This window comes from Phyllostomus discolor, chromosome Y (genome assembly GCF_004126475.2).
Source record: "Phyllostomus discolor isolate MPI-MPIP mPhyDis1 chromosome Y, mPhyDis1.pri.v3, whole genome shotgun sequence".
Taxonomy (NCBI): Eukaryota; Metazoa; Chordata; class Mammalia; order Chiroptera; family Phyllostomidae; genus Phyllostomus; species Phyllostomus discolor.
The window spans coordinates 3,576,912-3,603,044 of NC_050199.1; the positions used below are offsets into that span (position 1 = coordinate 3,576,912).

Sequence of the window (26,133 nt, forward strand, 5' to 3'; positions counted from 1 at the left end):
ACAGGCTGTCTACAAGACAGCCACCTCAGAACAAAAGATACTGATAGTAAAAGAATGAAAAATCATGTTCCATAAAAATGGAACTAAATAAAAGCTGCAGTAGCAATACTTGTATCTGACAAAACAGACTTCAAAACAAAGGCCATAATGACACAAAGAAGATCACTATATAACACAGAAGAGATTAAACCAATAAGAAGATATAACCCCTGTAAGCATGTATGTACCCAATATAGAAGCACCTAAATATGTAAGGAAAACTCTTCACAGACTTAAGAAAGTGATTGACAGCAATACAGTTACATTAGGGGATTTTAATACCCCACTGTCATCAATGGGTAGAGATCTTCCAGAGCAAAACCAAAAACAAACAAAAAAGGGGACAGAGACCTTAAATAATACACTGAACAAGTGAGATTAAATTTTAATTATACAGTATTTAATCCCACAGCAGCAGAATATACATTCTTCCCAAGTGTAGACATGTAGACAGAACAATTCTCAAACACAGACCAAATAGTAGGACACAAAATAAGTCTTAATAAATTCAGAAAGATTAAAATTACTCAAATATCATCTCTGTCCACCATGGTATGAGACTAGAAATCAATTCCAATAAAAAAAAAAAACCCCTGAAATCACTGAAATACATAAAGTCTAAATAGCATGGTGTTAAATAATGAATGGATCAGCAATATAATCTAGGAGAAAAATAAAAAAATAATTACCCAGAAACAAATGAAAAGAAACACACAGCAACCCAAAACCTGTGGGACACCAGCAAAAGTTATGAAGGTTCACAGCATTATAAGCCTACCTTAAGAAGCAAGAAAATCTCTAATGAAAAAAAATCTAACCTTATACTCAAAAAGCACTAAAAAAGAGCAACTTATAAAGCCTAGAATCACTAAAAGAAAGGAAATAATAAAGATGAAAATAGAAATAAGTGACACAGAGGCCAAAAGAATAGTTCAAAGGACCAATAAATCTAGGGGCTGTTTCTTTGAAAAAATAAACAAAATCAAAAAGCCTTTAACCAGACTCATCAGGAAAAAAAGAGAAGACCCAAGTAAATAAAATCAGAAATGAAAGGGGAGATGTAATAACTGACACAATAAAGATACAAAGCAGTATAATAAAATCTTACAGGCACCTACATGGCAACAAATAAGACAGCTTGGGTTAAATGCATACATTTGTGGAAATATATAATCTTCTAAAACTGAATCAGGAAGAACCAGGAAACCTGAGTTAAAACAATTACAAAAAAAAAAAAGAAAAAAAAAAAAAAGAAAAGAAAGAAAGAAACTCAAGCAGTAATAAAAGAAAAGCAAAAAACAAAAATCTTTCAGAAAACAAGAGTTCTTTTAGACCAAGAAGTTTCACAGGAGAATTTTATCAAACAATTAAAAAGAATACCTATTCTTCTCAAACTATTCCAAAATCTTCAAAAGGGAGGGAGACTACCAAGCTCCTTTTAAAAGGCCAGCATTATCTTAACTCCAAAACCAAATCAAGACACTTTGAAGAAAGAAAGAAAGAAAGAAAGAAAGAAAGAAGAAAGAAAGCCTATATACCAGATAAACATATAGCTAAAATGCTCAATACAGAATTAGCAAACAAGACTCAACAGTACATTGAAAAGATTGTACCCATAATCAAGTGGGATTCATTCTGGGAATGCAAGTTTGGTATGATACATGCAAATAAACATGATTACTTCATATAAACAAAATGAAAGATAAAAATTGTATTTTATATCAATAGGTGCAGAAAACCCATTTGATATAATCCAGCACCAATTTAAGATAAAAACTCTGAGAAAGCTGGAAATAGAGATCATACCTCATTGTAATAAAGTTCCTTTAACAGAGCTAACCTCACTCTCAAAGGGCAAAAACTAAAAACATTTCTTTTAAGATCAAGAACAAGAAAGAGATGTATGATTTCACCACTTCTATTTAATAGCACTGGAAGTCCTAGCCACAGGAATCAGACCAGAAAAAGAAATAAAATGCATCGAAATTGGAAAGGAGGAAGTAAAACTGTCATTGTTTGTAGATTACATGATAGTGTACATAGAAAACCCTAAATATTCTACCAAAAATTACTAGACCTAATAAACGAATTTAGCAAATTAGCAGGATACACAAGCAAAATTCAGAAATCAATGACATTTTTATACACCAATAATAAACTATCAGAGAAAACAATTCCTCTCACTATTCCTCTCACTATTACAAAAAATAAAAATAAGGTACCTACGAATATATTTAACCAAGGCTGTAATAGGTCTGTATTAGGATACTTTTAAGATGCTACAGGAAGAATGTGAGGAAGAAGTGAGTGGAAGAATATACTGTGTTCATGGATAAAAAAATTATCATTAAAATGCCTATAACTATTCAATCAATCTATAAATTCAATGCAATTCCTATGAAAACACCAAAGGCATATCTCATGGATACAGAACAAATATTTCAAAAATTTACATGGAACCAAAAAGACCTGAATAACCTCAGAAATCTTGAAAAAGAGGAACAAAGTTGGAGGTAATTTATTTTATATCACACTATTTAATATTTAATATTAAATCACACTTTAAAAGGTCCTAGTAATCAAAACAGCATAGTATCACCACAAAAAAAGGTATATAGATCAATGGAATAGAATACAGACCCCAGAAATAAATTACACACTTATGGTCAATTACTCTTTGAAAAAGGATACAAGAACATACAAGAGGGTAAAAACAATCTATTCAATAAATGAATCTGGGGAAATTACAGAGATATATACAAAAAGAAAAAGACCACAAGAATACATTCAAAATGGCTAAGAAATTTAAATATAAGGCCAAAAACAAACGAAAAACCATAAAAAATCCTGGCAGAAAACACAGGCAGTAAAATTTCAGGCATTTCTAGTAGCAACAGTTTCGCTGATAAATCTCCTTATCCCCTTGGGTCAAAGGAACCAAAAGAAGAAATAAACAAATAGGACTACATAAAATTAAAAAATCTTCTGCACATCAATTAAATGAAAAGGGAACAAACTGTATGGGAGAATATATCTATCATTTGTATACTTAATAATTGATTAATTTCCAACATATATGAAGAACTTAAAAAACTCAAGAATATAAACAACCCCATTAAAAAAGTTGACAAAAGACCTGAATACACACTTCTCCAGAGAGAACACAGGAATGGTCAATAGATATGTAGTAGGATGCTCAACATTAGAGAAATGCAAATTAAAACCAAAAAGACACATCACCTCACATTTGCCAGAATGACTATCATCAGTAGATCAACAAACAACAAGTGCTGACAAGGATGTGGAGAAAGGGAAACCTTTTGCAATGTTCCTGGAAATGCGGACTGGTGCGGTCACTGGGGAAAACAGTATGGAATTGCCTCAAAAAAGTAAAAATAGTACTGCCTTTTGACCCAGCAATTTCACTTGTGGAGATATATCCAAAGAAACCTGAACAGTAATTCAAAATACTACATACACCTTTTGTTCACAGCAGTGTTATTTACAACTGCTAACATTGGGGAATTGCTCAAGTCCCCATTGTTGATGAATGGATAAAAAGGTGCGATAACATTTACACAACAGAATGCTACATGGCTGCAAAAAACAGAAGGAACTCTTAACCTTTTGCTCAGCATGGATGGACCTGGAGAGTATATGTTAAGTGAAATGAACCACTCAAAGACAAATACCTTATGATTTCACTTAATATCTGGAAGGTAATGAACAAAATAAACTAACAAAATAAAAACAGAGGCAGGGACAACATGGAACAGATTGACAAATGTCAGAGAGAAAGGGCTTTGTGGGCCTCGTTAAAAGAAGGGGAAGGACCCTGGACTGTGCAGCTCAGTTGGCTGTTTGTCAGCCATGAATGGAAATGTCACTGGTTCAATTCCCACTCAGGGCACATGCCTGGGCTATGAGTTTGATTCCCCACTAAGCCTCATGCAAGAGGTAACCGATCAATGTTTCTTTCTCACATTGATGTTTTTCTTCATCTCCACCTCCCTCCCTAACCCTCTCTTTAGAATAAATAAATGTTAAAAAAAGAAGGGGAAGAGATTAAGCAGAAAAACTCCAAACATATGTATATGAAGACAAGTTTGGAGACAGCCAGACAGAAAGGGGCTTGGCAGTAATGTAACAGGGTGCAACCAGGTGCCCCCAAAGGAAGCATTTGAAATGAAGCCCAGAACTTGGGGTGTGCAGGAATTATCAAATATAGGATATCCTCACCTCCACAAGTATTAACTGGGGGATGGGACGCTACTGGCAGGGCTATTAAGAGTTATTTTGTGCCCTGGCCAGTGTAGCTCAGTGGATTGAGCTCAGGCTGCGAACTAAAGTGTCACAGGTTTAATTCCCAGCCAGGGCACATGCCTGGGTTGCAGGCCACGGCCCCCAGCAACTGCACATTCATGTGTCTGTTTGTCTGTCTCTCTCTCCCCCCTCCCTCTCTAAAATAAATAAATAAATATTTTAAAAAAGTTATTTTGCACACCTAACTTTTGGCTGGCTTCATAGATATGTTAAATAGCTGTGGACTGCTCTAAGCCAGGATGATGGAAGTGACTTCCACCCATCATGTAACTGGAAAGCAGCTCCCCCTGGTAACAGAGCCTGCGTGAAAGGCTGGAGATGGTTTGCTTCACAACACGTGACCACACCTACCCAGAATTACTATGGCAACCCTGAAAAGCTGGAAAAATATGGGAATGGAGATGCAGAGGAAAATCAGCAGTGGGATTTAAACCCAGGCATGGTAGCCATGCAGGGTTGGAACCACGTGGCTTTGTGGCTCCCTTAGTTACATGGCTTAGGAAGCAGGGGAGACCATGCAGGGAAGGAAAGGGGAGACCATGCAGGGAAGGAAAGGGGTGAAGGGACTCTTGCTGGTGTGCCAGGAGAAGGTGCCACGTGGTTTGCACTGAGAACTGGAGATCCCTCAACACAGCTGATGGGGCTGGGAACGACAGGAGGCCTGCTATTGGAGCATGGGTTACTGGGAAGAACCGGAGGCTACCTGAGCCACAGACTTCTATTTTTTTTTTCCTGAACTATGGTACCCTGGACTATGCAAAGAGGCTAAGGAAGGACTGTGTGTTTGTGGGTGTTTTAAGGAACTTTGGGACTTTAATGAAGACATTAAAACATAACTCTAAGTCTGTAAAATATTTCACTCCTTTTCACCAAACTCTGGCACTGAGAGCCATAATTCCAATTCTGTGGTGGTAGGCAAGGTGAATACAGTACAAGGGGGGATTCTAGGGGGTGGGGGATTCATTCAGTAACAGTATTTTGTCATTCTCTTCCAGGTCTGTTCTTTAATAGTAGGTGGATGTGGGGAAATTTGGAATAGAAAGAGAACTAACTTCTGGTAATGCAGACATGATGCAGTATGCTGATGATACTTAATTATTGAGCTGTACACTAAAAACCTGTATGGTATTTCAAACCAATGTCACATCAAAAAATTGAATTAAATAAATTAGTAATTTCTAAAGGAAAAAAGAAGTTGTGTCATACAACACAAATATAGCAGTCAACATAATAAGATCACTATTATTCAAAATTTGTTTTGGAACCTTAAGTGTTATCAAGTTATTTCATGAGATAGTTAAATACAATTGGTAGGGGAAAAGTAACTTTATCTAGTTATCCTGTATGTACTTTCATTAGGTAAGAAATGGTTTAAATATTTAAGTACTCAAGTGAACAAAAACTTATATAAATGTTTAAATTAGACATGTGTTCAATTCATTACATAGTAGGCCCCCATTATCTACAGTTTCACGTTCTGTGGTTTCAGTTACCCATACTCAACTGCCTCCAAAAACATTAAATGGAAAATTTCAAAAATGAATAAATCACAAACTTTGAATCACTTGATCTTCTGAGAAGCATGATAAAATCTTATACCATCCTGCTGAGTCCTGCCAGGACTGCTACATGAATCATCCCTTTGATCACTGTCTTCATTCTACAGAGGTTTCCTGCCCATTAACTACTTAATAGTTATGTCTAAGTTACCAGAGTGTCATGGTACCACATTGCTTGTGGTTCAAATAACCCTTATTTAACTTAAGAATCACAGCACAGAGCAAGACTATTGATGCCGACAATTTAATATGCCAAAGACAAGCTATAAATAGTCCCTTTAAGTGGAAAGGTAAATGTTTTCATTAAAGGAGAGAAAAAAATGTATGTAGAGATTGATAAAATATATGGTAAAAATGAATCTTCTCTCCATGAAATTGAGCAGACAAAAAAAAAAAAAAAAAAAGAAGAAAAAAAGAAATTGTGCTAGTTTCGCCTTCTCACCCAAACTGCGTAAGTAATGTATAATGTGTGGTAAGTGTTTAGTTATGATGGTAAAGACACTAAATTTGTGGGTGGAACACAGGAACAGAAAATATGTAATAACTGTAAACAACATTTTTTGCCAGAAACTACTGAGGCTATATAGAAAGACTTCAACAACAGACCCTCAGAAACAAGATACACCTGGCCATTTACCTCAAGGGATAGTTCCACACATTCAGAAATAGGTATGAACTGAAAAATAAAGAAATTGCTGTAGCAGTTGCATCTGCCAATTAAAAAGCTATTGCCACAGAATTTAAGTTGATTTTAAGGGGTAAGAATACCGTCTAGAGCAAATCATCAACTGTACATTTGTTAAGCTGCAAAGGAGGCGTAAAACAAGGCATAAAACAACGAAAATCACTCACTATTGCTGATTCTGTAGCACTCCTCAAAGCTGAAACAAATTATAAACACAATTTAACTGAACCATGTTTCGATTCAGTTTCCCCCTTATCTGAAGATGAAAGTAGTGAATGACTTTGAAGACTTACCAGGGGTCAAGGATGCAGTTAGAAAAATCACTCATACAGCAAAATAAGTTGGTTGAAAATTTTCGGACATACTTGATAAAAAAGTGGAGAACCATATTTAGGTCCGTGAAAAAGTGTTAATGAAAAATAGAAAGAACTTGGTTAGTCATGTACAGAGAAAGAAGAAAACAAACTAAAACAGAATCAGTAATGTTGACATTACCAAAATTTGTAGGTGTTTTGAAATGTAAGGACATTTACGGACAAAATTGAGAAGTACCATTCTCAGGTGGAATGCAACATTTTGGTTACCACCGTATTATCAACTGAAAGGCTATAAAGATTGCTCTAACACTTGGGTGACTTAAAAACAAAGAACAATTTGTAATCACAATTTTCTTTCAAAAGAAGTAATGAAAAACTTGAAAGCATCATGAAAGCAACGGCTTTACTGTCCCAAACAATAGGAAATACAAATAGCAAACATTGTCAAAGAGCTTGTTATGATGTGTCCTAAAATTGACTGATAATCTGATCAAGTTTTAAAATCTTTCCATCCAAAAAATATTCATGTATAGCAAAAGTATAGAACCTAAATTCAGTTCTTCAAAGTTAAAGTTAATTATAGCTTTATAGGAGAAGCTATGAAAAAGTGCTACTAAAAATGCTCTTTAAAAAGACATCATGAGACTTGGAAGATGGCGGCATGGTAGGAGGGAGCAGATTCCTCTCCCCCCTACACATGGAAGAAAAACTGACCAATCTACGGAGAAACAGAGCAAAAGGCCAACAATATCACAACATTTATGAAAAGTGGAGATCAAAAATTGTAGCAGCCATTGAAAAACCAGACGGTAAGGAGACTGCTTCAGGACAATAAGGGCCCAGAGATCAGCACCAGGACCAAGGAGGTTGCAGCCCCAAGCCCCAAGCCCCAAGCTACCGGGTCTGCCTCAGGGAACTTGGGAGAGAGCTGGGTGAGCCGCTCCCTCCCTGGCCAAGGATTGAGCAGCACCGGGAGAGGCCTCCTTGCTTGAAGGCACAGAGAGGGAAGTAAGGACTGAGGCATAATCACACACGGACTGTGAGAACCCACACATACCTGTGGGAGGAGTGTGTACCCCAGCCTGTGCTCCAAGGGCGGCCTGGCCATGCACCCACGCTGACGCCCCCAACCCACAGATAGTGTGGCTTTTTGGAAGACTCAGACCCTACAGCCCTGAACAGGAAAAGGCACGGCGCTCCACCGGATCCTGGGTGCTCAGGCCATGAACTGGGGAGTAAGTGTGTACCCTCAGGAACCCCAGAGCTCGCACCGTGAATCCGGAAACGGTGGAGGCGATACAGGAGCCCGCTGTGGTGAGCTCTAGAGAGTGAGCTCAGGGGCACCCACCACCTCTGGGGAGACCACATGGCAAGCCCTGCGGACAGTACAGGAGAGACCGACTAAATTCTTACTGGGAAGGCATAAAAGCCACTCCAATTGCCCCTCAGCCTGCTGAGGACAGCAGGACCAGAAAAACTGGTTTGGCCAGTTAGAAACCAACAAGAATTTTGTTTGTTTTTATGATTTTTAAAGTAATTTTTGATTTAAGTATTATTTTTGTATCTCTCAATTCCTTATGCTTACCTTCCTTTCACTCTAGTGTTATTCCTCCCTTTCCAAATTTATCCTTCTTCATTCCATCTTCTGCTTTTTGCCCTTTTTTTGTTGAAACTGCAACTTATTGCATATTTGTATTACCTTTTTTTTCCATTATTCTTACATTTTTTATTTTAATAGTATTTTGGTATTCCTATTCTTTCTGTATCATTCTCTTTGCTTGGCTGGTTATACCGTATCATTTGATAGGTTTCCCCTGTTACCTCATTCATAGTGTATTGCTAATTTACTATCCTTTGTGTTCCACTAGCACACTACTCAAGGTTCTATACTCCCTATTCTTGTTACCTAGATCTCATACATTCTGTAATATGATTGTTGCTCTACTATTACTGTAAATAAGACCCATTCCATACAATTGTAAATACTACACAACACCCCTCCCTAGATCTCACCCACTTTTCGGTTTCCCAAACTCTATTACTATAGTGGTTAGCTCTATTCTCTCAGACACTACACCTATATACTATTCTTTACTCTCACCCTACCTCAGAATCTGACCTCCAACAACCTCACTGCTTTCTAGATCCAATTCACAATCCTTTCCTCCCCAATAAGAGTCTTTTCTTCTTTCCATCCTTTCTAAAAATTGGCTAAGTGGGGTGGAAGATTGTGGTTAACACTACATGTAGCCAAAGAAACTCCCATCTCTTCTGTAAGAAGAGATGCTGCTACTGTAAATATCATAGAATACTCTCTTGCTGTCCTAAACCATTTTGCCTTCCCCCTCCAACTGATCACAAAAAAACAGTAGGAGGAAGCTGTGACTACCAGGATACCTGAAAGAGACTGCACCACTGAATCTCACAGGTAGTCTACCACAGAAGTTCACACATAATCACAGGGAACTAGAACAGATCAACTTAAGAAACAGGCTAAAAAGAAGAGTCTCACGAACAATGACAAGACAAAGAAACAATCTCCAAAAGAAGGGAAAGGAGAAAGCCTCAGAAAGAATGCTAAATGAAATAGAGGCAACTAAACTATCATATAAGGAGTTCAAAAAAATGATTATCACAAAGCCAAATGAGCTCACAATGAAATACAGGCCAACTACAATGAATTCACTGCAAATTATATCAACATGAAAAAGGACAATAAACTATCAACAAGGACCAAGAGGAAATGAAGAATACAAATTTCTGAACTGAAGAACACAGTACAAGGAATGAAGAGCAGAATTGATGAAGCAGAGGATCAGATCAGCAAACTGGAGGACAAAGTAGGAAAAAAACACCCTGAAAGAAAAAGAATAGGAAAACAGGCTCAGAAAGAATAAAGAGTGATTAAGAGAAATGCAAGGCAATATGAAATGTAATAATATCTATATAATAGAACTATCAGAAGGAAAAAAGGAAGAGCAAGGAATAGAAAACCTATTTGAAAAAGTAATGATGGAAAACTTCCCTAATTTGAGGAGAGAAAAAGTCACACAAATCCAGAAAACACAGAGAGACCCACTCAAGAGGAACTCAAAGAGGCCCACTTCAACACATCATAATTAAAATGGCAAAATTTCACGACAAGGAGAGAATCTTAAAGGCAGCAAGGGAAACACAGGAAGTAACGTACAAGGGAGCCCCAATAAGACTAGCAGCTGACTTCTCAATGGAAACACTCCAAGCCAGAACAGAATGGCAAGGCATCTTCCAAGTAATGAGAACCAGAGGCCTGAAACCACGACTACTTTACCCAGCAAGGCTCTCAATCAAGATAGAAGGCCAAATAAGAAGCTTCCCAGACAAAAAAGTCTAAAGAATACACCTTCCTCAAACCAGCTCTGCAAGAGATTCTAAAGAAACTGCTTTAAGGAAGGAAAAGAAAAGGTGGGGGGGGAACACACATACATAAAAGACAATGAGTAAGTCCCTATCAATAATAACCTTAAACATAAATGGATTAAATGCCCCAATCAAAAGACACAGAATAGCTGATTGGATAAGAAAACATGACCCACACAATATGCTGCCTACAAGAGACCCACCTTAGGATAAAAGACCTGCACAGGCTGAAAGTGAAGGGCTAGAAACAAATTTTCCAAGCAAATGGATAGGAAAAAGAAAAAAGCCGGGGTAGCAATACTCATGTCAGACAAAACAGACTTCCAGAAAAGGGCCATAAAGAGAGATCCAGAGGGTCACTTCATAATACTCAAGGGAAGAATCCACCAAGAAGACATAAACATTGTAAATATATATGCACCCAACACAGGAGCACCCAAATACATAAAGGAAATCTTAGAGGACTTCAAGAAAGATATTGACAGCAAGACAATTATAGTGGGGGACCTTAACACCCCACAGTCAAAAATGGACAGGTCTTCCAAACAAAGTATCAGTGAAGATATGATGGCACTGAACAATGCCCTAGATCAAAGGGACCTAACTGATGTATATAAAGAGAACCTTTCTTCCCAAAGAAGCTAAATATACATTCTTTTCAAAGGTACACGGAACATTTTCAAAGATAGACCACATGATAGGACACAAAACAAACCTCAACAAATTCAAGAAAATTGAAATCACACCAAGCATTTTCTCAGATCACAAGGGACTGAACTAGAAACCAACGCCAAAGAAAAAATTCCAAAATACCCAAAATCATGGAGATTGAATAGCATGCTGTTAAACAATCAATGGCTCAAAAATGACATTAGGGAAGAAATAAAAAAGTATATGGGAACAAATGCAAATGAACTTACAACAACCCAAAACTTATGGGACACAGCAAAGGCAGTTCTGAGAGGGAAGTTTATAGTGAAACAGGCCTACCTAAAAAAGACAGAAACACTTCAAACAAACAAGAACTCTAGGAACACCAACAAAGACAGCCCAGAGCAATTAGAAGGAAGGAAATATCAAGATCAGAGCGGAATTAAATGACATAGAGACTAAAGCATAATTCTAAGGATCAATGAATCCAAGAGCTGGTTCTTTGAAAAGATAAACAAAACCGACAAGCCTTTAAGCAGACTCATCAAAAAAAAAAAAAAGAAGAAGAAGGAGACGACCCAAATAAACACAATCAGAAATGAAAGAGGAGAGATTACAACTGATACCACAGAAATACAAAGGATTGTAAGAAATTACTAAGAACTGTAGGCCAAGAAATTTGGAAACCTAGGTGAAATCGACAAATTTCTAGAAAAATATAATCTTCCAAAACTCAATGAAAAAGAAGCAGAAAGCCTGAACAGACCAGTAATGGCAAAAGAAGTTGAAGCAGTAATCAAAAACTCCCAACACACAAAAGCTCTGGACCAGATGGTTTCACAGGAGAATTCTACAAAGCATTTAAGGAAGAGCTAACCCCTATCCTTCACAGACTATTTAAAAAGTCCAAAAAGATGAAAGTCTCCCAAACTCTTTTAAAAGCCAGCATCATCCTAATCCCAAAACCAGATAAAGAAACAACAAAGAAAGAAAACTTCAGGCCAATATCACTGATGAACACTGACCCTAAAATCCTCAACAATGTATTGGCAGACCACATCCGACAATACATTAAAAGGATCATATACCATGACTAAGAGGGCTTCATTCCATCGATGCAAGAATGGTACAATATTCACAAGTCAGTAAATGTAATACATCACATAAACAAAAGCAAAGACAAAAATCACATGATCATATTAATAGATACAAAAAAAGTATTTGATAAGGTACAGCACCCATGTGTGATAACACTCAGCAAACTGGGAAAAGAGGGAGCATTCCTCAACATAATAAAGGCCATATAGGAGAGACCTACAGCCAACATCATACTCAATGGACAAAAATTAAAATCTTTTCCACTAAGATCAGGAACAAGACAAGGCTGCCCACTTTCACCACTTCTATTCAATATAGTACTGGAAGTTTTTTAGTCACAGCGATCAGACAAGAAAAAGAAATAAAAGGCATCCAAATCAGAAAGGAGGAAACAAAACTGTCACTGTTTGCAGATGTCATGATAGTGTACATAGAAAATCCTAAAGATTCGGCCAAAAACTGCCCGACCTAATAAATGAATTTGTCAAAACAGTGGGATATAAAGTCAATATCCAGAAATAAAAAACATTTCTGTATACCAAAATGAAACAGCAGAAACAGAAATCAAGAAAAAAATTCCATTCAATATACCAAAAAGAAAAATAAAATACCTAGGAATAAACCTAACCAAGGAGGTAAAAGACCTGTAGTCAGAAAACTACACAACAATGAAGAAAGAAATCAAGGAAGACACAAACAAACAGAAACATATACCATGTGTATGGATTGGAAGAATTAACATCATCAAAATGTCCATACTACCAAAAGCAATTTACACATTCAATGCAATACTTATTAAAGTACCAGTGGCATATTTCACAGACATAGAACAAACACTTCAAAAATTTATATGGAACCATAAATGACCCTGAATAGCTCCTGCAATTTTGAGAAAGAAGAGTAAAGCAGGAGAGATCACAATACCTGATAGTAAACTATATTACAAGGCCACTGGAATCAAAACAGCCTGGTACTGGCATAAAAACAGGCACATAGACCAATGGAACAGAACAGAGAGCCCAGAAATAAACCCAGGTCTCTATGGTCAATTAATATTTGACAAAGGGGGCACCAACATCAAGTGGAGTAACAATAACCTCTTCAACAAATGGTGTTGGGAGAACTGGACAGCTACATGTAAAAAAATGAAACTCAAGCACCAACTTACCCACACACAAAAATGAATTCAAGGTGCATAAAAGATTTAAATATAAACTGTGACTCCATTGAAGTCCTAGAATAGAACATAAGCAGGAAAATCTCAAATATCTCATGCAGCAACATTTTTACTGATATGTCCCCTAGGGCAAGGGACATAAAAGAATGAATAAACAAACGGGATCTCATCAAAATTAAAAGCTTTTGCACAGCTAAAGAAAACAGTATTAAAATAAAAAGAGAACCAACTGTATGGACAAACATATTTGCCAATGATACCTCAGACAAGGGTTTAATCTCTAAAATATGCAAGGAACTTACACAACTCCACTCTAAAAAGACAAGCACCCAATTAAAAAATGGGCAAGGGAATTGAACAAACACTTGCCCAAGGAGGATATACAGAGGATCCAGGGACACATGAAAGGATGCTCAGTATCGCTAGCTATCGGAGAGATGCAAATTAAAATCACAATGAGATACCACTTCACACCAGACAGAATGGCCATCACAAACAAAGCAACAAACAACAAGTGTTGGAGAGGTTGTAAAGAAAAAGGGGACCCTAGTGCATTGTTGGTGGGACTGCAGACTGGTACAACCACTATGGAAAGCAGTATGGAACTCCCTCAGAAAACTAAAAATGGATCTGCCTTTTGACCCTGCAATTCCACTGCTGGGACTATACCCTAAGAACCCTGAAACACCAATCGGAAAGAATCTGTGCATCCCAATGTTCATAGCAGCACAATTTTTTTTTTTATCTCACCCCCCACAGATGTTTTTTTTGTTTGTTTTTTTTTTAAATATATTTTATTGATTATGCTATTACAGTTGTCCAAAAAAATATGGAACGCTTCACGAATTTGCGTGTCATCTTTGCGCAGGGGCCATGCTAATCTTCTCTGTATCATTCCAATTTTAGTATATGTGCTGCTGAAGCGAGCACCATAGCAGCACAATTTACAATAGCTAGATGCTGGAAGCAACCAAGATGCCCATCAATAAATGAATGGATCAAAAAACTATGGTCCATTTACACAATCGAATTCTATGCAGCAGAAAGGATGAAGGAGCTCCTCCTCTTTGCAACAGCTTGGATGGAGCTGGAAAGCATTATGCTAAGTGAAATAAGCCAGTCAGTGAAATACAAATACCATATGATCTCACCTTTAACCTAAACAACAAAATACACAAACAAGCAAAATATAACCAAAGACACTGAAGTAGCGGACAGGGTGACAGTGACCAGAGGGGAGAAAAGAGGGAATTTCAGGGGATAATGGGAAGTGTTTACAGGAACAAGTATAAAGGACACATGGACAAATAGTGGGTTGAGGGGTGGAAATGGGAGGGAGGTGGGTGGGCTGGAATGGGAGTAAAGGACAGAAAAATATACTTGAACAGCGATTAAAATAAAATTTTAAAAAATAAGACATTATGACTTGCTTTATTAGACAAAGATTGAATGCTTTACAATTGCTCCTTCATTCCTATTAACCTACTTTTGTGAGACCAGTTTCTCCATAAATATTTTTTCAATTCATTATAAAGAGGTTAAATTGACACTGGCTGGTGTGGTTCAGTGGGCTGAGCATGGATCACCTGTCTGATTCAGTCAGGGCATGTGCCTGGTTTGCAGGCCAGCCTCCATATCAGGCATGTGAGAGGCAACCACACACTGGTGTTTCTCTTCCTCCCTGCTCTTAAAAAAAAAAATACATCTTAAAAATCTTTTTATAAAAAAAAAAAGAGTTTCAAAGTATGTTACATTTTGTGAGTAGCACTGTAGATTAGAATTCCTAAAAGTTAGATGTATAAAAGTGATAGTTTATAGCACTTACCTAAATGTACAATTATAATGTTTATAGTTCTTTTTCTAATCTTCAAATTGTTTTCATTTTATTTATTGAAATATTCTTATGTGACTTAAATCTATTAAAAATATTTCATGGCTATACTTTCTATGTTTTAATATTTCATTTTTAAGACTTATCTGCTTTTCATTTTACCATATAATAAAACAACTGATTGGAAATTTATGAGAGAAACTTACGGGTAATCTTCTAATCAGTATATGCAAAAGAAACGATCAGGATGAGTTACAAAACAGCAAAATGAGGTGGAAACCACACTCATAACAATCCAAGGCCTCCTGTGCTAACCAATTCCCCCCATAGATCAGACTTTCTTGGGTGGAGCACTCCCTCCTTGTGACTTTAGCCCAACCCATTAAAGCTATATGAATCAGGGCTTAGGAGAGAATTTTAATGGCAGCAAGAAATAGTTACCTAAAAACAGTTCCCATAAGACTGTTATCTGATTTCTCAAACATCTGAGGCAAGAAGGGGTTGTCATGAAATATTCAAAGAGATAAAAAGCAAGGACCTACGTCCAAGGCTATTTTATCTAGCAAAGCTATTGTTTAAAACTGAATGAGAAATAGCTAATGGAACTTGTCACCACCAAACTAGTATTACCAGAAATGGGAAAAGGCCTACTTGAAGAAAAGTAGGAGAAGAAATGAGCAAGAGAAGAAAGAGAAAGAAGCTGAAGAAAAAGAGGAAGAGACTTAAGAGCAGAAAAAAGAACAATAGAGGAGCATAGTTAGAAGAATAAATGGCAATACATACTAACCTACCAATAATCTTAAATGTAAATGTCTCAAATGCTCAAATAAAAACATAGGATAGCTGAAATGGAAAGAAAACAAGAAGCTTACATATGCTACCTTCCAGAGATCCACTGGAGAGCAAAGATACACACAGACTAAAAGGAAAGAAATGGAAAAACATACTTCATGGAAATAGGAAGAAAACATACAAGCACCTAAATATATAAAGCAAACTTTGATGGCCATAAACAAAGAGACTGTCATGATAGGGAATTTTAACACTCCTTTGTGACCAGGGGTGGGGTTCCAGGGCTGGGTAAAAAAGGTGAAAAAATTAAGCAAGCAAACAAACAAACAAACAAACAAAGAAACAAACGGTCAACAGCATGGTGGCTATCAGAACAAAATCTGGTGGATGCAGGTAGAAAAGGGTAAAGGGGGGTAAATGGTAATAAAAGGAGACTTGACTTGGGGTGGTGGACACAGTACAATGTACAGATGAGGCATCATAGATTTGTAACCCTTAAATCAGTATAATTTCATTAAACAGTGTTACATCAGTAAATATAAATAAAAAACAGCAAAGGAAATAAAAATACGAAACATCTTACACTCATAGTTCTATTTCTACTATACAAGTCATATTCTTATGCAATTGACACATGGGCGAACATGTTATGCAAGGTGAACAACATAATATTTCCATAACACACACTGTAAAGTGTGCTTAAGGATACAATAATTTTTAAAGGGAGAAAATTGTTAATTAAAGCATTAATGAGATAATGTCATACCAGACAACCTTCCTAGGAGATATGTAGATGTAAGTAAGTTGATGAGCTCAGTGGAAGAGAAATACAGGAAAAAAATTTCCTTAAGTGAAGACAAATAAAGAAAAAAGAAAAATGTGTATTTTCTGCCAAAAAAATAACATTATACACATGTCATCAGGATACCTTGCTAATGTAGGATGAATTAAATCATATGACATCAGGCACATTCTGGGTGGTATGGCCATAGATGGAGGAGTTAAAGAAATAGAAATGAGTTCCCTCAATAACAACCCTATGCCAAGTAAGAGAAGAAATAGTTTCTGTTGTTGAGGACATTTAGACACAGAAACTCTGCTACTGTAGTTCAAAGACAACAATAGATAGTTTGTAAAGAGAGCAGCTGCATTCCCAATAATCTTTTATTACAAATTTTCTCTAAAAAGGCAACTCCACCAACATAATTTACAAACCAGTATTTTAAATTATTCCAGACTAAAGTGCTAAAATTCTTAGTATGTGCCTGGTAGTCTCTCCAAAAGTAATTAATAACAAAAAAATTACTGTGGAAACACTAAAATACAAAATACAGAACTAAAACATAAATTTACCTTTTTGTCATGAATGTGACTTGATGATGAGGATGCAAACTTCTCATCTTTCTGTCCTTTTTATGTGTTCCTTTTAAAATCAGCAGTTTTTGGTGGTACTGTTATCACTGATTTCTTGAATCCTCACCAGAGGATTTTTTTTAAAAACTGATTTCAGAGAGGAATGAAGGGAGGTGGAAGGATGGAGGGAGGGAGATTTAAACAGGGCAACATATTCATGGACATGCCAGACAATGATTCTAAATACACACAGATAGACAATCCTTTAATTACAATGATTTGAAAATCAAAAAAGTCTACTGTTGGTGTGTCTCTAAGAACACCAGTATACATCTAAAAATCAAGACATCATCTCTATATGAGTTTACAGAATTAAGTAAATTCCTAAAGAATATGATCACTGTTATCATATTAATATCATATTTTGCATACACAGCCATACTCATTTGACTATACTTCCCAGATACTGAAATTTTTACAAACTGAATGTCTGTGGATGTTGTTTTTCTAACAGCACTTGATCAGTTCATGCCTCTGTGCTACATTTTTGATATTTTCATGTCATTTCTCCTTTTCATTATTATATAACGGTGATCATATAGTAATGGGATCAGTGATCTTTGAAGTTAATATTGTAATTGTTTTGAGGTCCCACAAACTGCATTCAAGCATTAAACAGCATAGTTACTCTATAAATGTTGCTGTGTTCCAAATCTCACTAGCTCTGTTGCCTTCCCATTCCCTGAAACAACAGTACTGAACTTACCCATTACAGTTGACTCTGGACTCAGTTGAAAGGAAGAGTCATACATCTCTTCCTTTACATCAAAAGGTAGGGAAAATCAAGCTGAGTGAGGGAAACATGTTGAAAGCCAAGACTGCCCTAAAACTAGTTGTTTTGCACAAAATTAGTTAGACAGGCTGTGAATGCTAAGAAAAAGGGTTTGAAAGAAACCAAGAATGCCACTCCAGTGAAGACTGGAATGATACTAATGTGAAAGACATATTGGTGCACAGGAGACGTCACTGATCTGCAGAGAAGATCCAAGAGCCTCAACATTGCTTAAAGCCAAAGCCTACTCCAACTCAAACTCCCATCACTCTTCAGTTCTGTGAAGGCTGAGAGCAGTGAGCCAGCTGCAAGGGGAAAAGCTTGAAGCTAGCAGAGGCCGCTTCCACTAAATCAGAGTGTAAGCAACTGCTGATGTAGAAGATGCCACAGGTCAACCACAAGATCTAGCTAGGAAGATTAATGAAGGGGGTACACTCAGCAACACGTTTCAGTGTAGACAAGTCAGCCTTATCCTGGAGGAAGTTGTCACATACCACCTCACACCTGTGATAATGGCCATCATAAACAAATCAACAAACAACAAGGGCTGGCGACATTGTGGAGAAAAGGGCACCCTTGTGCACTGTTGGTGGGAATGCAGACTGGTGCAGCCACTGTGGAAAACAGCATGGGATTATGCCTTATAGCCTGAGAGAAGAAGTCAATGCCTGGCTTCAAAGCTTCAAAGCACAGGCTAACTCTCTCGTTAGAGGTCAGTGCAGCTGCTAACTTTAAGTTGAAGTCAATGGTCATGTACATTCTGAAACTCCTGAAGCTCATGAGAAAGAATTACGCTAAATCTACTCTGCCTCAGCAATATAAATGCAACAACAAGATCTGGGTGATAGCAGATCTGTTTGCAACATGGTTTACTGAATGTTCTAAGTCCACTGTTGAGAGACCTTCTGCTTGGAAGGCAAGATTCCTTTCAAACTACTACAGCTCACTGACAAGGGATCTGGGCACCCAAGAGCTCTAGTAGGGGTGTACAATGAGATTAATGTTGGCTTCATGCCTGCTTATGCAACATGCGTTGTGCAGCCCATGGTTCAAGGCCTAATTTTGACTCTCAAATTTTAAGAAACATATTTTACAGGTTACAGCAGCAATACACAGTGATTCCTCTTATGAATCTGAGCAATGTAAATTAAAAACATTCTGAAAAACACTAGATGGATGACGCAGTTGGCTGGAATGTTCTCTCCTGCACCCAAATGTTGTGGGTTCAGTTTCAATGAGGGCACATATACTGGTTGCAGGACTGATCCCAGGTTGGTGTGTATATGGCAGGCAACCCATCAATGTTCACTCTCACTCTCTTCCTTCCTCTTTTCTAAGCTTAGAAATAAAAAATACCCTCTGCTGAGAATTGAAAATAAAACACTCAAACTATTCACCATTCTAGATAATATTAGTAACATTTATAATTCATGGTGAGGAGATCAAAATACCAATGTTAACAGGAGTTGGAAAGAACTTAATTCCAACTGTGAGGTATGACTTTGAGGAGTTCAAGAGCTTATTAGAGGAAGTAACTTATTATGGTGGAAACAGCAAGAGAACATGAACTAGAACTGAAGCAGGAAGATGTGAGAGATGAGATGTTGCTTCTTATGCATCAGTAAAGAAAGTGGTCAAGATGCAATCTAGTCTTTGTAAATACACTTCAAAGATTATTAAATTATTTAAAGATGGTTATTAAAATCATTTTGATTATTATATAAAGTTACTTGAATAGAGCAGTGACAGGATTTGAGAGGACTGACTTCAATTTTGAGCAAATTCTAATGTGGGTAAGATGCTGACAAAAAGCACTGGCTGCTACTCAAAAATCCCTCATGGAAGGAAGAGTTATTCCATCTGGCAAACTTCAAAATTGTTTTGGCAAAATTGTTTTACTTTTAGAAGTTGGCACACCATTCCAACATTTATATAAAGTGGTCACTACCCTGACATCAGTAACTATTAACCTCTATCACCAAAAAGATTATGACTCGCTAAGGTATGAGGTAGTCAGCATTTTTACCAAGAAAGTATTTTAAAATTAAGATATGCACATGGTTTTTATAGACATAATGGTATAAAACATTTCATAAATTAGTGTTATATTCAAAACACAACTTTATGTGAATTAGGACACCAAGAAATTTGTGTGACTTGCTTCACTGTAATATTTTCTTTATTGTATTCATCTGGACTCAAACCTACCGTATCTCCAAGGTATGTCTATAATGTATGACAAGAAAGGAACCCAAGTCCTGTATAAAAATATTAACATTCATGACAGTACAAAGAATAGGGCAGTGGACTATACAAACATGACATTCTAAACAAGAAGTTTCCAAAACTGTTAAAGAAAATCTCTATTATCAATAACTAATGCAGACGAGAAATAAATAAGGCAAAAATAGTAGCTGTGGGAAAAATTACAAGCATGTTATTTTGAATGCTTCTTCTCACACCACAGTTAGCTTTTTATTGAAGAAATTCTTATATAATTCACTATAAGAAAAAAACCCAAAGGTGTTGTATGCATAAACTCATAAAAATTTATTTCATTTTTTAAGAAGTTTGTTATTCAGTGAGATTAACTCTCTAAAAACATTTTTTTGGCATAATCAGAACTAAAATTCACGCCCAGAGCAAGCCACTATTCAATGATCAAAATTCAATTTCACATGACAGTTATACAGTTTGCTACAAACCAAAGCATCGCAGTTTCGATGCTCAGTCAGGGCACATGCCTGGGTTGCAGGCCACAGCCCCCAGCAACCGCACATTGATGTTTCTCTCTCTCTCTCTCCCCACCTCCCTTCCCTCTCTAAAAATACATAAACTCTAAAAAAATAATAAAATAAAATGATACATTAGCATTTAAAGGAGAGGGAAAATCTGTATGATATAATACTGTCAGAAAGTTCTCCTCAGTCTTTGAGTCTTGTGTGTGTGTGTGTGTGTGTGTGTGTATGGAAAGAAAATAAAACCCATTCAAAAAGTAAATTTCTGAGTATCATTTTATGTAGGAACAACAGAATATAGCTGCTTTTCTCACACAGTGACAAATAGTCTGTTACATTTCTCAGTTCTTTGTTACCTTTCTTCTCATATGTCTTAGTTATTTCACACAAAACGTTACCGGAAACCAAACAGTAAGTTTTCCAGGCTTTGGTGTTTTCTTCCAAACATAATTTAATACCTGTTATGTAATTTTTCAATCCACCAAATACGGCTGATCACAGAGAAGATGGAAAGTCTGGTAACTATTAAGAAATGAGTACCCTTAGATAAAGGAGGCTATAAAAAAGGCTGATACTCAAACAAAAAGATTTTGTACAGAAAACATAACCATTAACAAAAAGACAACCTACTTAATAAACAGTGAAATTCACCAATGACTCACTCATCTGAAAAAGGGTTTACATCCAAATTTATATAAGAAAGTTATGAGTCAACACCAAAACAAACAATATAATGAAAAACTGAAGAGAAGGCCTAAACAGATACTGTAAAGAAAACATAAACGCCAGTAGACAGGAGACCCTCAGCATCAGCAGCCATCAGGAGAGATACAAATTAAAACTACAGTGAGACATCACCTCACACCTATCATTAATGGCTATCATCAATAAATCAACAAACAACAAGTGCTGGTGAGAATGTGGGAAAAGGGAATCCTAGTGCACTACTAGTGGGAATGCAGAGTGGTGGAAAATAGAACGGAAGATCCTCAAAAAATTAAAAATGGAACTGCCTATGACCTAGTGATTCCATTTCTTGAAATTTATCCAGAGAAACCGGAAACTCATTTGAAAGACTACATGCAACCCTACATTCATTTGCAGTGTTACTTAGCAATTGCTATGATTTTGAAACAGCCCTAGTGCCCATCAGTAGATGAGTGGTTAAAAATCCATGGTACATTTACACAATAGAACATTGCTTGGCCTTATAAAAAGAATAAAATCTTATAATTTGTACCACTACTGATGGATGTAAGTGTTGTTATGAAAACTAAAATGTCACTAAGACAAAAACAAATGCTGTATGACTCCATTTACATGTGGATTCAAAAAGGACAATATAAATGCACACAAAAAAAGAGAAAAATACTCAGATACAAAGACAAGACTAATGGCTGCTAGGTGGGAGGGTGTTAAGGGATGAGGTGAAAAAGATGTGCCAGGTTGTTGCTAGGTGAGAAGAAAATCGGTTTTCTTTCTGTTACAGGTTTGGTTGGCAACTTTTCCTCTGTGGCTGGCAACATTAATAAGCAGAGGGGTTTCTGTTGCAGTTCCCCACTAGGCCCACACACCACAACTACAATGACAGCAGCATCTGGCTGCAGAGACAGCACTGGGATCTCAAAGATTTGGAGTCCCACTACACACCATTGTCGCTTGCAGGATTGGTTCCCTGGAACTTTAACAACCAGATCACAGGAGAGAAGTCTGTCTGCCCATTTTCCACTGCCCTGGGAATATCTTAAAAGTGACAGAAGTGTAAGAAGGATTAAAAAATAAGAAAAATGATTCAGTGTCACCGACTGGAAAATAATAGTAGGACCTCTTGAAATTAATCTACTAGAGAAATGACACTCATAGATGCCAAGACAGACAAAATTCACCCAAATATCATGAATAAGCAACCAAGTTAGTGAAAAAGCTCAGAAAGAAAATAAAAATTCGCAGAAACCAAACTTAAAGATATTGAAATATGTGATACAAGTAACAGAGAACTCAAGATTTCAGTTAGGAAAAACTCAACAAAATATTCAAGAAAACAGACATGCAGTTTAGGGAACCCAGAAATAAAATCAATAAACAAAATGAATACTTTTTAACAAAAGGGAATGAAACTTTAAAATATAACCAAATGGAAATTTTAGAGAAGCCCAACTCAATAAAGAAATATCAGGAATAATCTAGCGAGTCCTACCCAGTATGTCTCAGTTGGTTGGAGTGTTCTCTGTTAGAAATGTTGCAGGTTTAATTCCAGGTCAGGATACATACCCAAGATACAGGTTTGATCCCTAGCTGCTAAAAATACAAGAAGGCAAACAACTGCTGTTTGTCTCACATTGATGTTTCACGCTCTCTCCCTCCTATTCTCTCTAGAAGCAACAAAAAAATTAAAACAATAAACTAGCAAGCCCAGGAAACACATTGGAACAGATAGATGAAATGATAACTAATATTGAAGATAGAAATCTAGAAATGATATAGAGTAAAGAAGAGGGAGACTTGAACATAAAACATATTAAAGAACTCTACAAGAACTATCTGACTCATGAGAAAGCTATATAAGAATAGCAGGCATATGAGAATACAGAAAAATAGGAATGGAGAATCTGTCCATACAAAGAATGGGTGTGAACTTTCAAATCCTAAGGAGAGAGTCAGATTCTCAAACTGGAGATTGAACATGTAACTGGAGACAGAATTGTAATGGGTGAGAAGGGGTTTTTTGTGGTTGAATGAGATGGAATCTATTCTCCTGATGAAGATACTGTGAAAAGAGTTGAATTAACTAAGGATTTATTTATTTTTATCCTCAAAGACTTAATTTGTTCATTGCTTTTAGAGAAAGAGAGATGAAGAGAAAGAAACATCAACCGGTTACCCTTTGTATGTGCTCACACAGGCCCAGGAATATTAACACAGGATCTCAAATCTTACATGAAATTAGTTGATAATGCATCACCAGCATTTTAGAGAATTTGCACAAATTTTGGTAGAAATTCTGTGGGAAAAATACTATTAAACAGCATCACATGCTACAGAGAAATCTTCTGTAAAAGGGATTTTGTTAGTGTCTTAATTACCACAGAGCCTTGTTCCTCTGTTTCTGGCAACCACCAGATGTTAGCCTCAGAACTCTCTTGGAAAGCTAAGCACCAAGAAGAGAAAGATCAAGTGCTGAAGAAGCAAGATGCATTGTACAAGGAACAGCTGAAAGAGAGCAGTTTAGAAAGCTACTGAGGAGACGGTGGAAGCTGAGTGCAAGTGTTACGCAATTCATCTAGTCTGTGTGAATCTGCAGGCCAAAATCACTCGGTGTAACTGCTGGAATACCTTGAGAGTTGCTGTGTTCTGGACAAATTATTTATGTACTGTGTCAATCAGACTATACAGAGCATGATTGAAAAGGGAGAATAAAATCAACTGTTAGAATAAGGAAACTCCTTTAACACTAATACAAGAGGTGCAACACTGTTTTCCCTTAGTGATAGAGTAAACTACTTAAGAAAATCCCAGAAGAGTAGTAGTAGAGAGCAAGTTTAATGGAACCATATCACAATGTGATCAACAATTTTTCTAAAAGCCAAAGGCTAGATCAGACCATATTTTTAATGACAAAATGATAAAGGCAGACCTCTGTGCCTTTTATCCTTTCTATGTAAGTTCCTCATCTCAACAAGCAGCATTTGACGATCTACCACTCCAGCAGATTCTACTGCAGCACATACAAGAAACAACCAATATGTATAAGTAAGTGGTGTAACAAATCATTGTTTGTTTCTCTCTCTAAAATTCAATTTTTAAAAAGTCAAATTTAAGAATGGCAGAGTTAAATACACACTGTCCAAAGAGGACATACCGATTGCCAATAGACATATGAAAAGACGATCAATATCGCTACTCATCAGAGAGATGCAAATTAAAATCATAATGAAATATAACCTCGCTCCTATCAGAATGGCTATCATCAGCCCTGGCCAGTTTGGCTCAGTGGACTGAATGGTGGACTGTGAACTAAGGAGTTTCAGGTTCCATTCCTAGCCTAGGATGCACGCCTGGGTTATTACTGGCCATGTCCTTGGCATGGGGCATGCAAGAGACAACTATACTCTGATGTTTTTCTCCCTCTCTTTCTCCTTCCCTTCCCCTTTCAGTAAAAATAAATAAGTAAAATCTTAAAAAAAGAGAGACTAGCCAATAAATTGAAAAACAAGAAGTGGTGGTGAGTGTGGAGAAAAGGGAATACCCATCACTTTGGTAGGAGAGCTGACTGGTGCAGCTGTTTTGAAAACAATGAAGCGTACTGAAAAATTTAAAAATCGGAGTGCCTAGGACCCAGCAATTCCATTTCTGGGGGTATATTCAAAGAAACCTGAAACAATAATTAAAAAGAACATAAGAACCTCTAATGTTCATTGTGGCATTACTTACAATAGCCAGGCTATGGAAGCAACCTAGTGTCCACCAAAAGTTGAATGGGTAAAAAAAGAGTTTGTATGTATATATGAATAGATATAAAATAAATACCAGTGTATATAGTATACCAAAAAATACTGTATTTCCCCAACCTGACAAAAATATATGTAATTTTGATTCACTCACACCAGAGGACTCTATGTTGGCTGTTGTCATTTTTTATTTGTCTATAGAGTCACAGTGTCTGTGACTCTATAATCAGATAGGTACATGTTTTAAAAATTCTTGTGGCACACTGGTTGAAATTGCTGACCTAGAGAGTATTATATTAAATGAAATAAATGATTCATAGTAAGGAAAGTACTATATGATTTTACTTATGTATGGAAACCAGGGAATAAATAAATGTACAAACATAACTGAAAGAGTGTTAAAATCAGAGACCAGACTGATGGTTGCCAGGGGTTAGCAGCTTGAGAAGAGTGGGTGAAGGGGTTGAAAAATGCAATTGACAGTTATAAAATAGTCATGGGGATATAAAGTACACAGCACAGGAATATAGTAGTAACAGTTTGGGACTGGGTAAGTAATAGAAATGTAAAGCATATGATTATGTAGCCATTATGCTGTACACCTGAACCTAATAGAAAGTAATATTAAAAATAAACTATCATTGAAAATAAAATAGAAAAACAGAAAGAACTATGGAAAGGCAAGAATATTTTCCATAGTTGGTAATACTCCATCACTGTGGGGAGAATTAAAAGGTAACCACTGACTGCAAAGGGAAAGAGGAACTGGACTCTCATATGGGGTGTTTTGTGGAATCTTTTTTTTGGGTATCTTTTTCCTGTTAACATTTTAATTTGTATTTTTTTACTGTAGTAAAAAGGTACTACAAATCAATTCTTTCCTAATTTCAT

The 26,133-nt window shown here is 36.6% G+C and overlaps 1 protein-coding gene and 1 non-coding gene across 15 annotated transcripts in view; both read right to left on the reverse strand.

The window, feature by feature from the left end:
• LOC114489888 (lysine-specific demethylase 6A-like) overlaps positions 1-26,133 on the reverse strand; it is a 245,469-nt gene that overhangs the window by 142,663 nt on the left and 76,673 nt on the right. The gene's annotated exons all lie outside the window — the stretch shown is intronic.
• LOC114489903 lies at positions 14,072-14,178 on the reverse strand. The gene has a single exon (XR_003683924.1). It is a non-coding gene; the product is annotated as a U6 spliceosomal RNA (small nuclear RNA).